The 22,071-nt window shown below is 43.2% G+C and overlaps 1 protein-coding gene and 1 non-coding gene across 3 annotated transcripts in view; both read right to left on the bottom strand.

The window, feature by feature from the left end:
- ARHGAP31 (Rho GTPase activating protein 31) overlaps positions 1–22,071 on the bottom strand; it is a 128,888-nt gene that overhangs the window by 55,410 nt on the left and 51,407 nt on the right. The window lies entirely within an intron of this gene.
- Positions 3,851–3,928, bottom strand: LOC127483064 (small nucleolar RNA SNORD58). The gene has a single exon (XR_007909033.1). It is a non-coding gene; the product is annotated as a small nucleolar RNA SNORD58 (small nucleolar RNA).

The following is a 22,071-nucleotide window of genomic DNA, read 5'->3' as shown; positions in this document are numbered from 1 at the left end:
TTTTGCTTTACAGTTTATGAAACATTATAAATTCCTTTGTCTCATTTGTTCTAACCCAGAACAATTAACAGACACTTAGAAATAGAATTGGGGCACTCTTCTCTCATTTCTAAACTCCTTAAGGGTTCAGCACAGAACAAACCAACAGCCAAATCATTTCTCTGTGTTCCCCAGTAGACACAATTCTGCAAGGTGCTTCAGTTGCCTGTGTGCCTAGGACATGAACAGATCTGAAACTGGAAACAGCACAACTTTATCTGCTCATTTATGTGGTTGTAGCAGTCACCTTCTTCTTCTTCCATTGTGCAAACTGCATTGTATTTTAGGGAAATGAGGTGTTTCCCATTCCCACTCTGGATCCTAGTAAGGTCTTGTATTAGATGCCAACCCCTCTCTGGGTCCTTCAGTTCTAACTTCAAAGTCCAGTCCAGTGACCGACAGATACTGTCCAGCACCAAATTCCAAAGAGTATTCCAACAGAATACTGTTCAGCACCAAAAAAGGGAGTGATACAGCATGAGTGCATCTCAAATGCACTAGAATGGGTGATAGAAGCCAGAGTATAAGAGTACATACTATAGAACTCCATTTTTATGGAACTCTAGAAAATGCAAACAATTCACAGTGAGAGAAACAAAGGATTAGCCAGGAGGTAGGGATCAAAAAGGGGGCCCAAGGAACCTTTTGGGTGTGATGGACATGGAAGTGGAAGTGTGAAAGATTGAGTGAGACAAGACACTGCACGGGGAATAAATCCTTTGAGACTCTTGCACTGCATATGGAAGAGAGAGGGGAAAGATTTTAAATAATTTTCCTGTGCTGTGAATGAGCCCCCTCTTCTGTACTTTTCCAAGAAATGCAGTAAAGATTTAAATTACTTCCCCATTATTCTTAGTTGTCATTACAGAACCTTCCACCTGTTTTCCCCAAGAATCTGAGAGCTGTCTCACACTGGCACCTGTAACCTCTCTCTTTCTCTCTCTGTCTCTCTCAATCTGTAGTCGCTGCTCTTCAGTATTTCCCATCCTTTCCTTGTCCCTCCTCAACTCTGTCCCTTCTATCCCATGATCCTCCCTCACCTCTGTGATGCACTCCTTGCCTACAGGTCACTGTCTACCTCAATAATCCCTCTGATTCTCCTTTGCCATCTCTGTCTTAACTTCTTTCTACTCTCCTGTCCTGGCCAATATAGAATTAAAGAAAAGTCTGAAATTTTGTGCTATTTAAAAAATATTTATTTATTTCAAAGGCAGAATTACAGAGAGAGAAGGAGAGGCAGAGAGAGGTTTTTCATCTGCTGGTTCATTCCCCAAATGACTGCAATGGTTGGGCTAGGCTGAAGCCAGGAGCTAGAAGCTTCTTCCTGGTCTCCCACATGGGTACAGGAGCCCAGGGACTATCCTCTGCTGCTTTCCCAGGCACATTAGCAGAGAGCTGGATCAGAAGTGAAGCAGCTGGTTTTTGAATAGGTGCCCATATGGGATGCTGGTGCTGCAGGCTGTGGCTTTAATCTGCTGCACTACAGTAATGGCCCGAAATTTTGTGCTATTTCACAAGAGGTAATGTTTTTTATTCTTCAAAAGGGAGATGTGATGGGACAGCAAGTGAGGCCACTGCTTGAGATGCCTGCATCCCATATTGGCATGCCTGGTTCAAATTCTACCTCTACTTTCAATCCAGCTTCCTGCTAATGTGCCTGAGAGGTATTTGGGTTCCTGTCATCACCATGAGAGATGTGGATGGAGCTCTTGGCTTCTGGCTTTGGGCTGGCCCAGCCCTGGCTGTTGCAGACATTTGGGGATAGTGCCAGCAGATGAACAGATCTTTGTGTCTGTAGCTCTGCCTTTCAAATAAATAATAAAGAAATAAACTTTAAAAATTAAGTGCTGTCTAATTTTTAAAGAAAAAAAAAGTTTAAATATGTTGGCACTTTAGCCTGCCCTTGGAGAAAAGTTTTCCCTTGTTTTAATTTTTAAACATTGAGATATAATTCAAATACCATAAAATTCACCCCTTTAATGTGTACAATTTATTTGTTTTTAGTAAATTTACAAGTTAAACAATCATCTACCTATCTAATTACAGAACACTTTCATCAACTCAGAAAGCACAGCATTAAGTTAAGCCACAGCCTACAATTTCAGCACCCCATATGGGTGCCAGTTCAAATCCTGGAGCTCCCTGATAAAACCTGAGAAAAGCAGTGGAAGATAGCCCAGGTGCTTGGGCCCCTGCACCCACATGGGAAAACCAGATGGAGTTCCAGGCTCCTGACTTTGGCCCTGGCTGTCACAACCATTTGGGGAGTGAACTGGTAGATGGAAGGACTCTCTCTCTCTCCCTCTCTCTGTCTCTCCCTCTCTGTAACTCTGCCTTTCAAAAAATAAAAAAAAAAAAAAAAAAAAAAAAAGGAATCCTATACCCCTGATTAGTTACTTACTTTCCCATCTCTAGAGCCTCTGGTAAACACTAATCAACTCTCTGTTTCTATGTATCTGCCTGTTCTAGATATGTGATATAAACGGAATCATATGCACCAGCCTTCGTGACTGCCTTCTTTCACTTTGCATAACGGTTTCAAGGTCTACCATGCTATAGCATGTATCAGCACTTACTTTTCATTTTTGTGGTCGAATAATATTCTAAATAAATTTCTTATTTTATTTATTCATATATCAGTTAGTGGAAACTTAAGTTATTCCTCTCTTTTTAGCTATACAAATAATGTTGCTAAGAACCTTCAGGCACAGGTTTTGATGTGGACATATGTTTTCAATTGTCTTGGATATATATCCAAGAATAGAATAGCTGGGGTATACAGTGACTCTGTGCTTAACTTTTGAGGAACTGCCAAATTGTTTTTCAAAGCAGCTGTACCATTTTACATTCCTGTCAGCAATGTACTACAGTTCCAATTTTTTAAAATCTTCATCAACACTTGTTATTGTCTACCATTTTTATTATTGTCATCTTAGTGGTGTGAAGTGGTTTTCACTGTGGTTTTGATTTGCATTTCTCTGACTAATGGTTCTAATCATCTTTTCATGTTCATATTGGCCATAACTTCTTTGAGGAAATGTCAGATCCTGTCTATTTTTAATTGGATTGTCTTTTTTCTTTTTACTATTTTTGTGTCAAAATATTTTATTATATATGAGTTCTTTACATAATCTGGGCACTAGACCCTAATCAGTGTATGACTGGCAAATAATTTAGTCCATGCTATGTATTGTGTGTTCACATTCTTGATGGTATTCTTTGAAGCACATAAGTTTTAAATTCTAATGTAATCCAATTTATCTAATTTTTTTTCTTTTGCTGTTTATGCTTTGGCTATCAAGAGAAGAGCTTCTTATTTCTGATTTATATTGACTACATACTTTGGTTCTTTCCTGTTTACATGCATAAGGAATACACTAAGCAATGCAATGTTTTTTGTTGTTACAGGTCAGTAGCTCTCCCTTATCCTTAGGGAAACATTCCAAGACCCCCAGTAAATATCTGAAGTCTTGGCTATTTCCCAAAGGTATACTCTTTATCACACACTGTGTTCATAACTTTTGTGGTTTGAGGTGTGACAGCAAAGCTAGAAGGAATTTTCTTTTTCTTTCTTCACAATTTCGCAGATGGGAGACTCATTCTTATTATAGATCATAGTAACCTCCGCATATGACCTTCTTCCTTTCCTCGTTAAGTCAAGAACTTTCACCTCTTCACTGCAAGAGAATGGTTTCTCTTAGGGACATCCAAATCACTAGCATCACCACTCTTAGGTTTTGGGGTCATCATTTAGTAAAATAAGGGTTTCTTGAACATAAGCACTGAGATTTTTTTTTTCTACAACATCAGGGTTGCTCAGAACATGTTTTATTTCATGGTTAATCCAAAGATTAACCTAAAATAATCCTAAGATTTGTCATCACAGCAAAAGCACTGAGATATTGAGGCAATTGATTTATAACCAAAAGGGCCACTCAATGACTAGCAGGTGAGCAGCATACACAGCATGGATACTTTCAAGTACTAACAGACTAATCACCAAGATACTTGTTAGGCAAAAAGAACAAGTTATATTGTTAACAGACCAGCATACTGGAATGCTAGCATCTGTTTTTTTTTTTTTTTTTTTGAAGAGGCAATAAATGAATATACATGCAATTCATTTGTATATACTGTATATACATTATGCATTTGGTATCTATGGAAGGGTATATATATAATAAATGGATAGCTTTAGTTGCCTACCAGAAAAGAAACTGGAGGATTGGGGCTTGTGCTCCAAGTAAGAGGGAGATGTCTTATACGTTCTTCTGTACTTTTGTTTTTTTTTTTTTTTTTTTTTTTGACAGGCAGAGTGGACAGTAAGAGAGAGAGACAGAGAGAAAGGTCTTCCTTTTGCCAATGGTTCACCCTCCAATGGCCGCCGCGGCCGGTGCGCTGCGGCCGGCGCACCGCGCTGATCCGATGGCAGGAGCCAGGAGCCAGGTGCTTTTCCTGGTCTCCCATGGGGCGTTCTTCTGTACTTTTGAACTATAAGAATACATTACCTTTTCTGAAAGCTAAAAAAATCATAATTATTTCAGTTCCACAATATTTATTACAAGCCTACTCTGTGTCCAGCACCAGGTGTCTGTTTCTACATCATCTCTGTTTTGAAGTTGTGAGCTCCTTGGGGACAATGAGGACAATGAATACAATAAGTACAATGTCTTATTCCATTAGGGTGGCCTTGAAAATATAAGCACTCAACATGTTTTGCTGAATGAACAGGAGATTGCTCATTTTCTTCAGATAGATTTTCTGTGCTCATTCATATATGAGCCCCTTAAAGAGGGAAACACCCACTATTTGTCAGGCATTGCTTTAGGTGGAGTTTATTTGTTTTTATAGCATTCTCAATTCTATGGGGGGGACTTTAAAAAGCTAATAGTATTATGAGAATACTATGCATGGATTTTAAAATTCTTTTGTACCAAAATAACCTTGTCTTTTCATCTGATTTTTTGAAGCACTCTGATATAATAGCCAATCCATGAAACAGGTAAGATTATCTTCATTTGGAAAATGTGAAAGTTGATTCCCTGAAAGCTGATTTTTCAGAGGATCAGAAAAATGATTCTTATTAGGTAAGTTGACCAACATCTCACAACTAGTAAGTGCCAGAGTTGGGACCCAAACCCAGGTTTGCCTGACTCCAAAGTCTACGCTTTTTCTGATACCACAGTGATGAGGAATAGAAAAAGCCCCGAACTACACCTCCCGTGACTCAAGTCCTCCCACGAGTAGGGCCGGTCCTGTGAGTGGGTGACCAACGACGGAGGCATGATTTGAGGAGAGCTGTTTGGTTCTGTGCCCGTGACTGCTAAGAGGACTGGAATTCTACCACTGTAGGTCCCGCCTAGAAGCACTCAATACCTCCTGGTCAACATCTATTTTTTTAAGTTCTTTTTGAAAAAGTTGCAAAAGAATATACATTGATAGAAAATGAAAAAAAGATACACAAAGAGTACAGAGTGACTGCCTCTTCAAAGCCCTTCTCAATATAGTAAATGATTTTTAAAATCACATTAGAATATTAATAGTAAGTAGTACAAAGTAAATTATTTTTGCTTTCCTGTACTTTTAATTTTTCTTTTCTGAATTTTCTGTGATGGAGATATAGTATAAGTATTTTTTTTTAAAAAGTTTTAGGTGCAGCAGTTGACATTACTTGGAGCAGCCAAATGACATGTTGGAGTGCCTGATTCCAGCACCTGCTCAGCTTCTAATCCAGCTTCCTGCTGTTGTGCACCTTGGGAGGCATCAGGTGATGGCCCAAGTACTTGGGCCCCTGCCATTCACATGGGAGAGACATGGATGGAGTTCCAGGCTCCTAGCTTCGGCCTGGGCCAGCACCAGCTCTTATGGGCATTTGGGGAGTGAATCAGCAGGTGGGAAATCAATCTCTCTCTCTCTCTCTCTGACTTTTAAATAAATAAAACTTTTAAAAAACACGTTTTTGAAAAACTGGTTTATTAAAGAACCCAGAGAGGTTTCTGAAACTAGTGAGGCAACTTCTAAATATTTGCTGAAACCCTGTCCAATGACCCTGTTGAGGCAATAACCCCTTGTTAAGCAGAAGTATTCGCTTAATCTGGCCCAGAGTAGCTAAGGACCAGCTCTGCTACACTGCTGAGTGAGGCTGCAGAGGGAGAACCTGGACACTCCTCCCGGACAGTGCTGACACTTCCCAGGAGCTGACAGCTGAAAGTGAGCAGGGGAGGATATCCAGGTGTACCCTGGGCCCAGCTGCCAGGTCAGGTCAGCCCTGTGCTGTGGAAGTGTCCAGGCTCTCCCTCTGGTTCACACTCATGCTCGACACCCACCCCTGAGTTCTCTGCTATCAATTCAGCCACCTCCCTGGTAACAGTGACTCCCCTTCTACAGTGGCAGGTGTACTGAGGGCATGTCAAGCGCAAGCAGCAAAAAGGGGAGTAAGATATTTGCTTTCATGAGGCTGAGATGGTAATGGACAATTATTGAATGTCTACTATGTGCTGGTCCCTGAACTATACTTTTGTTTTTAAAGATTTATTTATTTATTTGTAAGGCAGGGTTACAGAGAGCCAGAGGCTCTCTCTCAGAGAGAAAGAGAGAGAGAGAGAGAAAGGTCTTCCATCTGCTGATTCACTCCCCAGATGGCCACAATGGCTGGAGCTGCACCGAAACGAAGCCAGGAGACAGGAGCTTCTTCTGAGTCTCCCACTCGGGTGCAGGGGCCCAAGGACTTGGGCCATCTTCTGCTTTCCCAGACCATAGCAGAGAGCTGAATCAGAAGTGGAGCAGCCGGGACTCAAATCAGCACCCTTATGGGATGCTGGCACTGCAGGTGGCGGCTTTACCTGCTATGCCACAGCGCCGGCCCCTAGCTATATGTTTTAAGTGCAATCCTCACAACCACTTTACCAGGGAGGTGTTTATTCCTGTTTTATAAATGAGGAAACTGAAGCTCAGAGGTATTAAGTAACTTTGTCGGTATGGAAATATCAAGCAAAATATGTTAAGGGCCCTAGACAGATGAAAAAAATGTAACGCAAGTTGTTTTAAAAAAGATTACACATGGTGAGGAAGTCAGGCAGGGCTTTTAGGTGAACAAGAACAGGAAATTGTGTGCATTTATAGAATGTCGACTGTGGAAGACAGACCCCATTGAAGATATTGAACTTGGACCTCATATTCAAGGGCTCACAATTTTGTGACAAATGGATAAAGCAGAACAGCTCAAGATGCAACAAAACGTAGGGATGCACTAATACACAGGGATGACTTGAGATAATACAATATATCATTCAATATGGTATCATGTGATAAAATTCACACTACAGTACTTGCAGAAAGCTTGGTTAAGGGTCTGGCATGGGGCCGGTGCTGTGGCGTAGTGGGTAAAACTGCCACTTGCAGTGCAGGCATCCCATATGGGCACTGGTTTGAGTCCCAGCTACTCCACCTCCCATCCAACTCTCTGCTATGGTCTGGGAAAGCAGCAGAAGATGGCCCAAGTCCTTGGGCCCCTGCACCTGCATGGAAGACCACAAAGAAGTTCCTGGCTCCTGGCTTTGGATCCTCTCAGCTCCATCCATTGTGGCCATTTGGGGAGTGAACTAGCTGACGGAAGATCTCTCTCTCTCTCTCTCTCTCTCTCTCTCTCTCTCTCTCTTCTCTTTCTCTCTCTCTGCTTCTCTGTAATTCTGCCTTTCAAATAATAAATTAATAAATCCCCCCCAAAAAAGGGTCTGGCATGTAACAAGCACTAAGTAAATGTCTCCCAATTTCTGTACCTGAAGAATGGTATAAACAAGATGGCAAAACAAGAAATAACAGCTGATTAGGACAGTCTGGTGCAAAAGAAGTATTTAGGAAAATTGGGGGAGTTTTTAATGACTGCCAAGGAAGATTGATCTCCACTGTCAGACAAATCTTTTAAAAAGCACTACCTTGATGATAAACCACCCCCTACTCTACAACATCCAATGGCTTCCCAACTGCGTACAGAATAATGACTTACCAGGCTACTCTGGGGATTAGACCTTCAGCTGCTTCATCAGAGTCTACCCCAAATTCTCCCCTTCAAAGGTACAGGCCTTGGGGCCAGCACTGTGGCACATAGGGCAAATCCTACACCTGTGACACTGGCATCCCACATGCATGCGGGTTTGAGACCCAGCTGCTCCACTTCCAATCGAGTTCCCTGCTAATGTGCCTGGGAAAGCAGCAGCAGATGGCCCAAGTGCTTGGGCCCCTGCACTCATGTGGAAGACCCAGAAGAAGTTTCTGACTCCTGGCTTCAGCTGGGTCAGCCCTGGCCAATGCAGCCACTTGGGGAGTGAACAAGTAGATGGAAGATCTCTTTCTGTTGTTCTCTCTCACTCTCTCTCTCTCTTTCTCCCTCTCTTCTGTGTAACACTGATTAAAAAAAATAAAAAGGTATAGGTCTTTGAGAAGGAGGTTAGGGGAAGGCAATTTGGAGTTTTAGTCACCTGATCAGGATTTATTTACTGGATGAGCAGCTTTCTTGCCACCTGCTCCTTGGGCTACCACCTGGTGGAGGCTCTTAAACTGTAATAGATATAGATACAGAGGCTGCTCACATATGCCTCCAGAACGTGTCCCAGGGTGGGGGTGGGGCAGAGTGGAAGTGTCATGAACTAAGCAGGTTGGTAAGAGATAAACAAGGAGAATAAGCCTGCTAACACCAATCATCTTAAGAATGAAGATAATATATAATTTTTTCTCTTTGTCCAGCCACCTATTTTTTTTTTTGAATGCTTCATGGGTGTTCACAGGAGTAGATTAACCAAATGCTATGTGGAATACTATGCTTAAACATCTTTTTTTTTTTCCTCATTAAATTCCTACAACTCTGAGGTGTAGACACTTCTATTCCTATTTTCTACATGGAAAACAAAGATTAGGTATGTTTACTTGGTTTGTCTTTGGTCAAACAGCTGAATGGCAAAGCTGGGGTGCAATTACAGGTCTGTCTGAATCCCAAGTTCATTTCCTCCCCAGTACATTTCATAGCCATAAGCTTTACATTAGGGGAACCACGGCACAGGTGAAGGATGGAGAAGACCAGAAACCAGCAGGTTATAGAGGTGCCCTTGTGTCTTAGAGCAACTTGATGAGGGAGAGGACTTGGATAAGAAATTTAAAACGCTGGGTTCTCATACTGATCTACAGGTTTGAGATTTTAGGACCGACAGTAATGTTCTTTCCTGAATTCCCCCAGGTTCTCCCAGGTACTGGAGGCTGGGTACAGGTCGGTTACAGCAATGTGAACCAGCTGCGTGTCCTTGAGCCACTCCCAGCCTCAGACTTCCAGGTGCACTAGGATCTAGATGATTGTTAATGTTTCTTCCTGGTCTAACACACCAGGATCTGTCAACTTCCTGTGGGGAGGAGAAGATAGGCTAGAGATAAAGAAGGCACATTTAATTTCTGCCTGTTCAGGCCCTCACCGTTACCTGTTCTGGTTTACATCTAGGTCTTACTGGACAAAACATAAGGGTTATTTCTTGTTTGTTAGTGTTGTTTCTTTTCTCATGTGTACTGTTCATGATTCCCCAACTCACCCCACCCAGAGAACAGAAATTTATACTAAATAATACATAAACTTTAATCTCAGAATGTTTACCTGTATCTCTTACAGTATGGATGGACATCTACTAACCCCAACCTTACTTATTTTTATGGAAGCTGGAGTCCTCCAAGGACTTAGCTCCAAGTGGTGCTTAGTTCATTTGAAGAATCTCCCCGCAGTGCTGTGACCATGCTCTAAGAGTGAGAAACATCTTCTCTTACTTATCATACCTTCTGATTTCCAGGTGGTACAGCTTCCTAATGGCATCCAGACCTATGACACCGTGGGTTCTTCTCATTTCTGTATTTTTCTTAAATCATTTTTTTTTTCTGATCGGAAACCATAGCATTTAGAAAATCCAACTTCATCTTTAGCTAGTTAGGTTTATGTGAAGAGCAGCCAGGTAGTGCTTATCAGCTCCTCCTGTACACCGCCCCCCACCAGCATCCTTTCATTTCCTGCCCAATATTCCTGAGCCACAGGCAGCCATTGTTTCCAGAAGCTTTGCTTGGAAGGCTCGGTACTGGGGCCTCCCAGCACTTCCTGTTGTTACAAGGCCTCTCTTTCCTGCTGAAAACAACAGCACTTCCCTGCACTATGTAACCCTTTTCAGGCAACTCATGTCTTCTATGCTTGCAAATCTGGATGCTCGTTATATTTAAAATGTTTCTTATTATACAAGCACTGTAAGTTCTTTGTTAAAAAGAAAAAACACCCCTTTGGTGGTCATGCTTCAAGACTACACATTCAATATACACAGCAGTTACCATGGGACTCTGAACTTGACTCCCAAAAGCTCAAATAGAGGCGAGGAAGCCTGCCCAGAACCTAGCCTCCTGGAGGGTCTCATACCTATATGAGTGTGCAAGAAGGTCTTCCGGGAGCTTCCTAAAAGTACGAACTTCAGGAGATTCCCCTAAAAATTCTCAGAAATACCCTTGGAAAAGTCATGACGGAGATCCTTTTCAGTTTAAATTTTTATGTGTGTGTGAGGAGCTCACGGGCAACTGAACGGTGAAGTGGCAGGGAGGGGAGAGGCAGTAAGACTGCTGGGACTCTAACAGCGTCCTATTTGTCTCTTGCAGGGCATGCTGAGTTCTTCAGCACAATAAAGCATGAAATGGACAAACATGCAGCTGACCTCACACTGAGCAGGGAGCAGTGGAAAGCCTTTCCTCTGAGATCTGGAACAAGGCAAGGATGCCCCTTCTTATCATTTCCACTCAACATAGGACTGGAAGTTCCAGCCATGGAAACTGGGCGAAACAAAGAAAGAAAAGGCACTCAAACTGGAAAGAAGAAGTTAGAGTGTCCCTGTTTGCATGCGGCATGAAAACCCTAAAGATTCCATTAAAAAAAAAAAGGGAAAAAATCTGTTAGCTCTTATAAATGAACTCAGTAAAGCTGCAGGATACAAAATCAACACTCAAAACCTACTAGCCACATCAAGCTCCTCCCAGTGCCCTGAAAATTACCCCTCTTGCCTTCCTTTGCATTCTCCTTTCCCTGATTGAAACGGCCCCAGGAGATGCTCCTGTGTTCTTTAGAACCTGGCTGAGGGCAGTCTTCCCCAGGACTTTTCCTACAACCTTCTGTTGCCACAAACATGAAACCAAACTGTGGATTTGTTTAGGTTTCTGAGCACCATTTTGCTATGGCACAAATGGAGATATTCTAACTTCTTTTATTTGAAGATATTCTCTTTTCTATGAGTTGCTGTTTTGTGGCCCCAGGGAACACAGTTGAGGAATAAGGTGTGGAGTATTTCGGAGACCAACATTCTATTCTTCCCCAACTTTCTCTTCAGATCTCTGACACATCCCAACTAAAAGACATGCTTCTGGCCAAGAAACTACATCTTTATCTATTAAAACAGCAAGAGATGATGATATTCCGTTTTTATTCCGTAGTTTTGCAATTCAAAAGTTACTTAGTATTCCCTGAAATGCATCTCTGAAGACTGGCCTTCATTCAGAGGCTGGGTACTGTGGTTACCCACGTGTGCTTGCTCCTCTCCTGGGGACTGCACCTCTGCTCTTAGTGCTGTCTTCAGAGTCATTTCAGGAGTAAGGCTCCCTGGTGAGGATAGCACCAAGGATTACTGTCAAGTTTGTGGGCATCTCCTTACGGGAGGAGGTGTTTATAAATTAAATGTAAAGGATGCAGACAACCAGTGAAAGACAATGCTAGTTTACCTTCTGACACTCTTATTTCTGTAGTTAAAGGAGCTGGATATCAAACCTCTCTTTTGCTATTCACTTCTTTTACTCTCCTCACCCTTTAAAACATCAAAATCGAAATTTGTGTCGATTTGCAGTTGAAAATGTCTGCCCTCCATCTGATCCAGGGTAGCTCAGGAATGTGCAGCTTTTACAAGGCAAGACCCAAGTTCTGATCCTTTTTCTTGGGTACACAGAGCAGGTTAGAGATGCCTGCACAGCACTCTGGACACAACGGCAACCTCCTGTCCTGGGGGCAACAGCCTGGAAGAGGCTCCAAGTGAAGACTGATATTCTACCTGGACTTGCACACAAGGAGATCACTGAAAACTTCCATCAAGGAAGTAAGGGCAAGACTCTGGGTTTTAAAATATTGTTCAGGATCATTTAGAAGCAAGAAACCTTCAAAGAAATGATCCAGGCATTGGGTGACTTAGCTCCAGGTCAGCACTGCGAAGCTTTCCTGATATCCTAAGGTAGGAGGAGGAACTTGTAATATGTAGTCTGGCATCCAGTACAGAATTAATACTTGAGTTCTCTTTCCTTTAAGTATGTGCTTTTCTTCTATTTTGTGAACTCCATGAAGAGGTGTGTCCATCTTACTCAACTTTTAAGACATTACCCACAACAGTCTGGTAATTTCCTGTTATTTGAGCAGTGCCTGGAACAAGGCAGAGCACATATAGGGGTGAATAAGTAAAAGGAAAGGCTGGGCTGGGATGCAGGGCCATCAACCAAACACCACATAGGACATGACAGGTGACATGGTCTTAGCCAGGGCACAGCGAGCCTTTGCAGGGACTACCAAATACATCTTTGTCTCCAGTGGTTTGTTCTTCTTCCTAAATCCACATTTATTTTCTCCTTTCTGGCCACCCCAACCCTACCTCCAAGCATTTACTTCATACTCTATCCCTGTTCTCCACTTTTTGGCCCACCAAAAAGAATCCTGTGATGTCAGACTTGGAAGGAAACTTAAAATATCTTATTGAACCTGTTTAATTAAGTGCCAGGAAATTGAGGCTCCTGGATATTCAGAGATCTATCCAAGATCACCCAGCTCCACAACGTCAAAGCCCAAGAGCTGGAGAGAGACCGAGAAGGGACAGTAGTAATTTGAAAAGTGGTTAAGAGTCCTTTTGTTACTAATTCTCAGGATTTGTCACGTTGGTGTCAGAAGTAATTTAGGGTATTTAAACTTAGACACACCCTTAACAGTCAAATTAAATGAATTATGTTCATTGGATTCCAACATACAAAACATGGTACTAGATGAGGATTTAAATAAGTTACTTATACTTAGAATACACTGCCCACGACCTCACCTTATCATCAGTTGAATTACACAGTTAAATTGTGGGTAGAACAGAAATGTCAGAAAGAGTCCTTTTTTTGCTCACTCTACAGATGTCAGGCAGGAGTCACTGGGTTTAATGATCTCTCTCTGGAGAGAGAGGAAAGGGAGTCCGCTGCCAGAGATTGTTTCTTTTATAAATTTGCTTTCTCGTCTTTAAAATTGAGCAGCTGATCCTCATCAGGGAGGAGGAGTTTGTTTATTGTTTTAAATGTCTCATGATTCCTGTTTAAAGAGAGTATATAGGCTTGCAACTGCCTGTCCTAAGCTTAAATCTACAGAAGAGGGATGTTGGTAGCAGACTTTAGGGGTGCCATCAGGGTGGGTGGGAGGGGGTGGCCTTGGGCTGGGGACTCTGGTGGGAACACAGAGTAAAGCAGGCCTGAGCTGGCTGATGAGGTCTAGAGGGACTTCCCTGGGGGATCAGCTCTACCAGGAGAACAGAGCATCCCTGATGCCACGTGACCCAATAGAGAGCAATCGACGGATCAAGACCCATATAACATGACCAATTCTCAATCTATAGGAGCTGGACTGGAGAGGGTGGGCAGTGGCATCTGAGTATCTGTGTGGAATAGTTAGGAAGGGGCTGGCAGGAGCCTTGTATGACTTAGTCTTGAGTTGCTTATGTCCCAGGATTTTGGTTTGCAATAATTTGGACGACTTGGTCTCACTTATCCTGCCTTAACCATCTGGGAGGAGAGACGGGTCAGGTAAGAGAAAGGGGATCCAGCCAAGGCCCTCACCATCATGACAAGCTGTGCATTCCTCCATCCTCTCCATAAGGGCTTCTCAGGTTCATCTGTTCAACTATCCTTCGGCACCTACTCTATACTTGGGAACTGGGTACTAGAAACCAAAGACACAGTAGGGAAAAAAAAAGAGCTTAGTGTCTAATGAGAGGGATTCATGTGACTCCATCTCTTCCTCTGTATTCCTGGTTAAGGGGATGACTTCTGGGGTCATTCAGCCAGGGTTCCAAGCCTCTCACTTTCGCTTCCTACCAGTGAAACCAGCGTGTCTCCTGTGAGTACAATACCACAATTCTGGTGAGCCAGGACAGGTCCACTTTACACTGTTGCTCTCTGTAATAATGGAAGTGCTCCCTTTCATGTGAAAAATGTTCTCAGTTTGGGTAAAAATGATATAGTTACCTCACTTACAAGGTTCAGTTTCTGTATTTGTCAACTGGAGTTAATAATAAAATCTAGCTCACAAGGTAGTTGTAAGATTTAAATAAAATAATCTGCAAAATGCTTAGAACAATGTCTCGGTAGGTTCCCAATAAGTACAAACAATTACTGTCAAGATTTTCGTTGTGATCATTGTCCCATTGGACTCTGGTCCTCTGTTAGTGAGTGGATGCCTATGTAAAGGACTGTTTTATACTCTGTATTCTTGTACCCAGAACCATGGTCCACACAGTGGAGATTCTGACTCAACGTCTACTCAGAGGGATTGGGCTACAGACTTCAGCCATACAAAGGAAGACTTGTAGAACAGCAGGTTGATGGACTCTAGAGATGGTGTATCTTCCTTCACATAAGAGAGAAGCACAGGAAAATGGAGGAAATTTTCATTCCTTTTCTGAGTGATTGCCAGATAAAATACGGAACATCCAGTTATCTGTCCCCAGTGTTGTATGGAACACTTGAAGTTACTTTGAAAAGTCTCTGGGAGGGGCCTGCACTGTGGTGCAGCAGGTTAACACCCTGGCCTGAAGCGCCGGCATCCTACATGGGTGCCGGTTTGAGTCCTAGCTGCTCCTCTTCTGATCCAGCTCTCCACTACGGCCTGGGAAAGCAGTACAAGATGGCCCAAGGACTTGCACCCACTTGTGAGACCCGGAGGAAGCTCCTGGCTCCTGGCTTCAGATTGGCACAGCTCCAGCCAGTTGTAGCCAACTGGGGAGTGAATCAACAGATGGAAGACCTCTCTCTCTCTCTCTCTCTCTCTCTCTCTGCCTATCCTCTCTCTGTGTAACTCTGACTTTCAAATAAATAAATAAATCTTTAAAAAAAAAGTCTGTGGGAAAATGGAATGAAACAATGTTTATTCTGGTGCAAAAAAAACTTCAAAACCATGCATTGTATTTTCATAATATGCACTTTCCATAAACTTTTTGAAGACTCCTTGGGTATTAAAACATAAATTTTTTCATGATTTGTTGTTTATGTGGAATTCAAATGGAGCTGAATGTCTTGTATTCTTACTTGTTCGATGTGGCCACCCCATTTCTGAGCCTCTCTCTCATTCTTTGCTAGGCCCTGCTCAATGCCCTACAGGCCTATCCGTGGGATGCTTCTCATGATTTAGCTTCCTCCAGAAGTAGGAGGAACTGAGAAAGGCGTGGGCAGCAGTGCGGTGGGTATGCCAGGAAGCCGGACTACTCATAGGATCAGAGACTTCTAGATGTCCAGAAGTGTCAGTGGTTCCCCTCTCTATGGAGAAGCTATTTCCCCACTTGGTTTCTGGAAGAAAAGAGAGAGCAGGGTTGAAGCCAGCCTTGACATCATAGCCAGGCTTCCTCATCTCATGAGTGTGCTGGTCTTCCTAGCCTGTACGTATGCAGCATCCTTCGCTCCATGAGGAGCACTTCTACTTTGCACATCTTTTCTTCTATGAATAAGTGAGAGCAGGGAGCCCTCACAGAAAAGCGAGTGGGAAGATAGCAGGTGATCTCTGAGTTAGGGAGTCTAACTTCTCTTGCTTTTCCCTTTTCTTAGAACATTTATGGTGTGTCAGGCATTGGCCACATGTCTCACATTTATTACTTTGTTCAACATATACAACCCTGCAAGCAACTACAACTATCCTTATTTCAAAGATGAAAAATCAGGGGTGGGGATTGGTGCCCAGCAGGTTAAGCTGCTGCTGGAGATGCCTGTGTCCCACATCAGAGTATGTAGGATTGATCCCTGCTTCCCTCTCCTACTGATCCAGCTTCCCACTAATGTACACTTTAGGAGGCATCAGGTGATAGCTCAAGTGCTTGGGTCTCTGCCACCCATATGGGATACCCGGATGGAGTTCCTAGCTCATAGTTTTAGCCTGGTCCTACCATGGCTGTTGTAGCCATTTGGAAGTGAACCAATGGATGGAAGACCTCCTTCTGTCTCTCCCTCTCCCTCTATCACCCTACCTTTCAAATAAACAAAATTTTAAGAAAAGATGAAAAATAGAAGGCTGAGAGAAATTTTTTTTTCCTTGGTGAACTTTATTCAGTTTGTAAGTGATAGAGCAAATCTTTAAGCTGAGTCTCTCTGATTCCCAATCCCAGCTGAACCAGCCTACTACTTTGCTGGTTTTTCAGACTTCACTCTGGCACCTACTAGTTGCTCAATAAACAAGTGGAAATGAATGGATCTAGACTTGAGGAGCCACGCTTCCATATACTCACCTGCTAATCAGGAGAATAACTTGTTAAGATGTTTCTATGTATTTCTTATACTTTTAAAACTCATCAAAATACAATCTGAAATCAAATATTTCATGGCTGCTGATTTCATTACAATATTTGTGTATTTAAATAAGATGTTTTTGTTACAGATCCTGAGTTCCACAGACCTTGAAACTCCTAGTTGCTTTTGGCGTTTACCACAGTGTTTCAGGAGGACGTATTCTCTGTGTAATTCAGGATTCAGATGTCTTTGGAAAATCTCCCTGTGGAATGCCCCATCTCAGCCTCTGGCTAGTCCCTGCCTTTTTAAGAATTTTCCTGAAACATGCTCTGACTTTCAATTTTATGTGAAGTAGCAGTAACCAACGGTCTGCGCATAGCTCTGAGTAATCCATTGAGAAATTCATTTTTCCTTTTGATCTTGATGTACATTTGGTATTAATTTTTTTCTCAGTGTGTTTCCTCTCACACATAAATGACCTCAGTCTGTTTCTAGCCGAGGACTGTTGGAGCTAAATGAAGATGCAGGACTTTAACTGAAAATCCTGGAAGCCACTGGCCCAGGTTACAACTGTAATTTCAAAGTCCAGCTAGGCATAGCAACGGTTAGACACACTCACTAAGTCACGGGACATCAGGCTGTGAAACCGATCAGGTCTCTACTTGGAGGAATGTGCCAACAAATATGAAAAATATGAAAAAAAAAAAAAACCACCACCATCTTGGGAAAAATGTGGTGGGGCACAGGTTGGGTACAAGCCGTGACATGCGTTCCACTGTGGTTCAGATGAACACTGTAGGAATGCTCAAAACCCCTGAGTATCAGGGCAGAATGTGAGAGAACATCTGGGAGACCCCCGCGAGGGAACAGGAGTGTGCTGCGCACAGATTTCTAGTTGTTACATAATATCAGTGACGGATTTTTCACTCATGCCTCCTATGTCCCTGCCACCGTAAGGTTAGTATAGTAACCCTATGAACATCCAAAACACCTAAGTTTATGGGAATATATTTAAGAACAGTCCTGCTGCTCTCAGAGTAGATGGGACTCCCTGATACTCTTTAGAACCCTATTTCAAGAAAGAACAATGCTAATTTGGGGGAGATTTTCTTCTTACTAGCTGTGTAACTTTGAGCAAAATTTTTTTTAACCTCTTGCTGCCTTTGCTGCTTCATCTATCAAATAGGGAGAATTATGATAGGAACTATGTCACAGAGTTATTGAGCAAATTAAATGACTGAACATATGTATAGCACTCAGAACAGTGCCTGATGTACAAAGCACCGTGCACGGGTTTGCCATTACTTTATCATTTCCAGCACCAGCAACACCAGCTTAAGATAGTCACGAATGCCATCCCCTCCTTGCAGCCTTTGCAGGTTTCCACAATTGGATGCACCTCTTCTCCCCTCCCTTTTCTGGTCACCTGACTTATTTTGCCGAGATCTAAATTCACTTACAGTCTTGCTATTTATGTCCCTTTTACTAAATAACTCCTTACACTATTGTATTGTTCACTGTGCATAGCATATATGAAGTATCTGCCTGGCAAAATTCTTAGTTCCAGTTTCCTCAGATGCCTTTTGGATGTGTCCTGCCTACTAGATTCTCCACTGCCCTTGACCCCAGATAAATTCCTGGCTAATATAACAACTGTGGTCTTCTCATTCTCAATTTCATATGCCTTGAGATCATCAAGACTCGTTTGTTTTTCTGTTCAATAATTTCATAGGCACCTGCTCTACACAGGATCTGCTAAGCATTAATGAGGAAACAACTTCTGTGATATTTCCCAATTCACCCATTGAAGTAAAGCTCATGCAAATGTTTGATCAGTTCTTCTGACCAGTTGAGTAATCCAGGGCAAAAAAGAAAAATGCCATATGTTTTCCCTGATCTGTGGTAACATAGTGAAAACAAAAATGTGATGTACATAAGCAAAACTGACATTTTGAGATTTGATGATTGTTTACAGCCCTTGTCTCTACTGTTGAGGAACAGTGTTTTTTTCTTCCTATTAGTTGAATTTTTTAATTAGTGAAGGGTTAATCTTCTGAATATAAAATAAACTGAAAGTAGATCATTGCAAAAATTAAAAGAAAGAATAAGAAAGGAAGGAGGAGGGAGAGTGAGAGCATGGGCAGGAGGGAGGGTCAGTGGGAAGGATCACTACGCTCCTAAATCTGTTATATGAAATACATAAAATTTGTTCTAATTTTAAAATTAAAAAAGGGAAGAAGTAGGGTACAGTTAAAGTGACCTTGTGTTTTGGAAAAACACACACATACACAAGACATGTGCTCAGATAAGCGCCAGCATACTTACAGGGAGAGAAGGCAGAATAATAACTCTGGGACTGTCTGAGGTGTTCTTGACCATATGGTCAAACAAAATTAAATTGCTTCAGAAAGAAATTCTCTTCAGTTCCTCCAGCAGACTGCAGCCTCTGCTTGTGTGCAGAATCAGCACCCACATGCACACTGAGCGCTTGGCTGGGTGCCTCATAGCCTTTGTATTTGATCTGATCCTCACAGCACCCTGTGAGGTAAGAATTACCATTCTCATTTGAGAGGAGGAGACTTGAATCTCAAGGAAACAGGTTCCATGTCACATCGTAGAGTTGGTAAGTGGCTTAGATTGTGTCTACCCTGTGTATCTGTCATGACTGCTGAGAGGGCCAAATGGTGCTAATTTTCATAAACACTAAAGCGCCGGCGCCGCGGCTCACTAGGCTAATCCTCCGCCTAGCGGCGCCGGCACACCGGGTTCTAGTCCCGGTCGGGGCGCCGGCCGCGGCGGCCATTGGAGGGTGAACCAACGGCAAAAGGAAGACCTTTGTCTCTGTCTCTCTCTCTCACTGTCCACTCTGCCTGTCAAATAAATAAATAAATAAACACTAAAGCTACTCCTACACTGAAGTAGTCACCAAATCCTACTGGAATCAGATGTGGCATTTGGGAGAGCAACCTCTGGAGGCCTTTGTGGGCCTTCAAATTCTTGAATACCACTAAAACCACCACAGCACTTTAAATGATGAAATGAGACAAGAACAAGTCATCTCAAGAGATGGCCACTGGCATCAACTGAGTTTTCTGACCGTGTGAATTATTTATTTCCATACACCAGACCCTCCATGTGCACCCTAAATGTGGCTCAGCCAAATTAGAGCTGCCAACAAGATGTGTATCTATTGTGCTTTCAGTTTGCATTTCCCTGGTGACTAAGGACAGGGCACATCTTTTCAGGCGCTTTCCATCTGCAATACTCTTCAATGAAATGTCTGCTCATGTCTTCTGCTCACTTTCTAATTGAATTGTTTTGGATTTTTTGCTGCTGAGGTTTAAAAGAGGTGAAATCCTTGTTTGTGAGGGTGGGGTGGAGAGATGGAGTGAAGAGCCATTAAAAATAAAATACAGTTAAGTGACTCTTTGGTAGGCTTTTAATTCAGAAATCACTTTTAAAAAACGCCATCAAGGATCTAGGCTCCTTGTGCACCGAGGCAGCTTTGCAGAGTGGCTGCGCTCAGCACAGACAGCCCTGTGCTGATGAACTATGAGCAAGCCGCAGGTATAAATGGCTGCGGCCCTATCCAACCCACAGATCAGTAAAAGCTCGTGATCTCACGGCTGTGGAGATGCTACCTCTGATATAGTCTCCCTCTCCCCCTCAGAGGCCAGTCCCCTCTGCAGCATGGGCGCCACGCACCCATCCTTCTCCTGACTGCGGGGGGAGGCTCTATGTGGTCTCCTCCCCCAAGCCCTTCTAAATCCCTCTTTCCCCAACTTGCAGTGCCACTAGCTCCAACCTAAGGAGGCCACGTTTCCAGGGATGGTCCCACACCTGTCCTACCCAGTCACCCCATCTTTCCACTACACCACCAGTCCTACAGGATTCTTTGTCTCCACTTTGAGGACTGGAGTTAGGATTCTTAGAAACCTGACTCGCTCTCTGGCAATATCCTAAATGTCGATCAGTTCCCACAGAACAGCAAGTGCTATTTTTAAAGCACTTTTATGTATATTATCTTCTGAGATTCCTGCAGTTCTTGGGAGCCAGACATTATCTCAATTTTGATGATAAGACTGAGACTCAGAGAGGTTAAATAACTTGTCCCACGTCACACAGCCAGTAAGCAAAAGAACTATGATGGAAACCTATGTTTTCTGTTTCCCATTCCAGTTCAGTATTACAGAGAGGGGCAGACCACAGTAAAATTACAGTCTGTACAGATTGTGTCCATTGAGGTTAGAGCCTAACCACCATTTGAGACCTTTTTTTTCCATGAGAAAATACATCTCAAATTCCAAGTAATCAATGTGCAAGTGTTCCTCTAGAGCATAACTAATTTTTAATTTTGAGGCTGTTTCTCACCACTGAAGATTTCACATCTACTGGTTCTAAAATCGTATTGGTCAGGGCCTGAAGGGAGGATTGGGAAACAAAGCCTCCAGAGTGAAACTAGGGCTCAGCACTTAATAGATGGAACTGCAGGCACATTGCTCCACTTCTCCAGGCCTCTGTTTCCTCCCCTATACAATAAGGGCAGCGTTAGCCCTGAGAGACTACTGCACGAATGGAATGAGTAATGCATGCTTTTGAAGTGCCTAGAGCAGTCCGTGCAGAGTCAGCCTGCAATAAATGTGGAATTCTGTTGTTGGTTAAAGGAGGAAGTCAGGCTGATTACATTACAGAATATATTCTCTCTGGTCAGGGGAGATCCTTGTTTATTCGCATTGTGTGGGGGAAAATCTTAACAGCATTCCCTTCCATTCCTAAGGGGCCCAAAATGGAAGATGAATGATACGGCCAAACTATGTAGAGAGGGCTGGCTGGCAGGGCCCAGGAGCTGCGACTTCAAGGAAACCACAGAGCCCCGAGGCTGGAGCTCCCTAATCACAGGGAAATCTGACCTTTGTTGTGAGCATCTCACCAGAGAGCAGAGAGCTGCAGCTTCCATGTTTCCAGAAGCAGTGCCTGGGTTCCCGCTGAGGATTTGAAGCCAAGAAGAGAGCTGGCAGGGATGAGGGGTCCCAGCCAAAGAAACCAGCAGTCACACAACTGGTCAGCCAGGAGCCCTGCCAGTGAAGCAGGCCACAGGGCAGGGTGGGGACTGGAAAGAGGGCCACCACCACAAGCCAAACAGGAGGTGAGGGGGAGCCAGGCGATTATGTGTCAGAGAAAGTAAGGGGGGCCAGCAAGGTGCCAGAAGGGCAGTTGGTCTCACTGCTGCTGGGGGTGGTGTGCCTGGGCACCAGTCCCCCCAGGGGAGCCTAGCTCCATCCTTGTCTTCAGAGGGATTGGAGCACTGTCTAGGGCCCACCCGGGTTGCCCCTCCACGATGCATGTTCACATGCTAGAGTTGTGCAGTGAGAAGACCGTGCATGATAATAAAGACCTAACACAAAGCGGGCAGTGCCACTTAAACCTCCCAAGGCACTGCTTTCTCTACTTAGTCCATTTGCTATGTTCAATAAGTGA

Source organism: Oryctolagus cuniculus, chromosome 4 (assembly GCF_964237555.1).
Source record: "Oryctolagus cuniculus chromosome 4, mOryCun1.1, whole genome shotgun sequence".
Classification (NCBI taxonomy): domain Eukaryota; kingdom Metazoa; phylum Chordata; class Mammalia; order Lagomorpha; family Leporidae; genus Oryctolagus; species Oryctolagus cuniculus.
The sequence above is the reverse complement of the archived record's forward strand: the minus strand, read 5'-3'. Positions and strand labels throughout refer to the sequence as shown.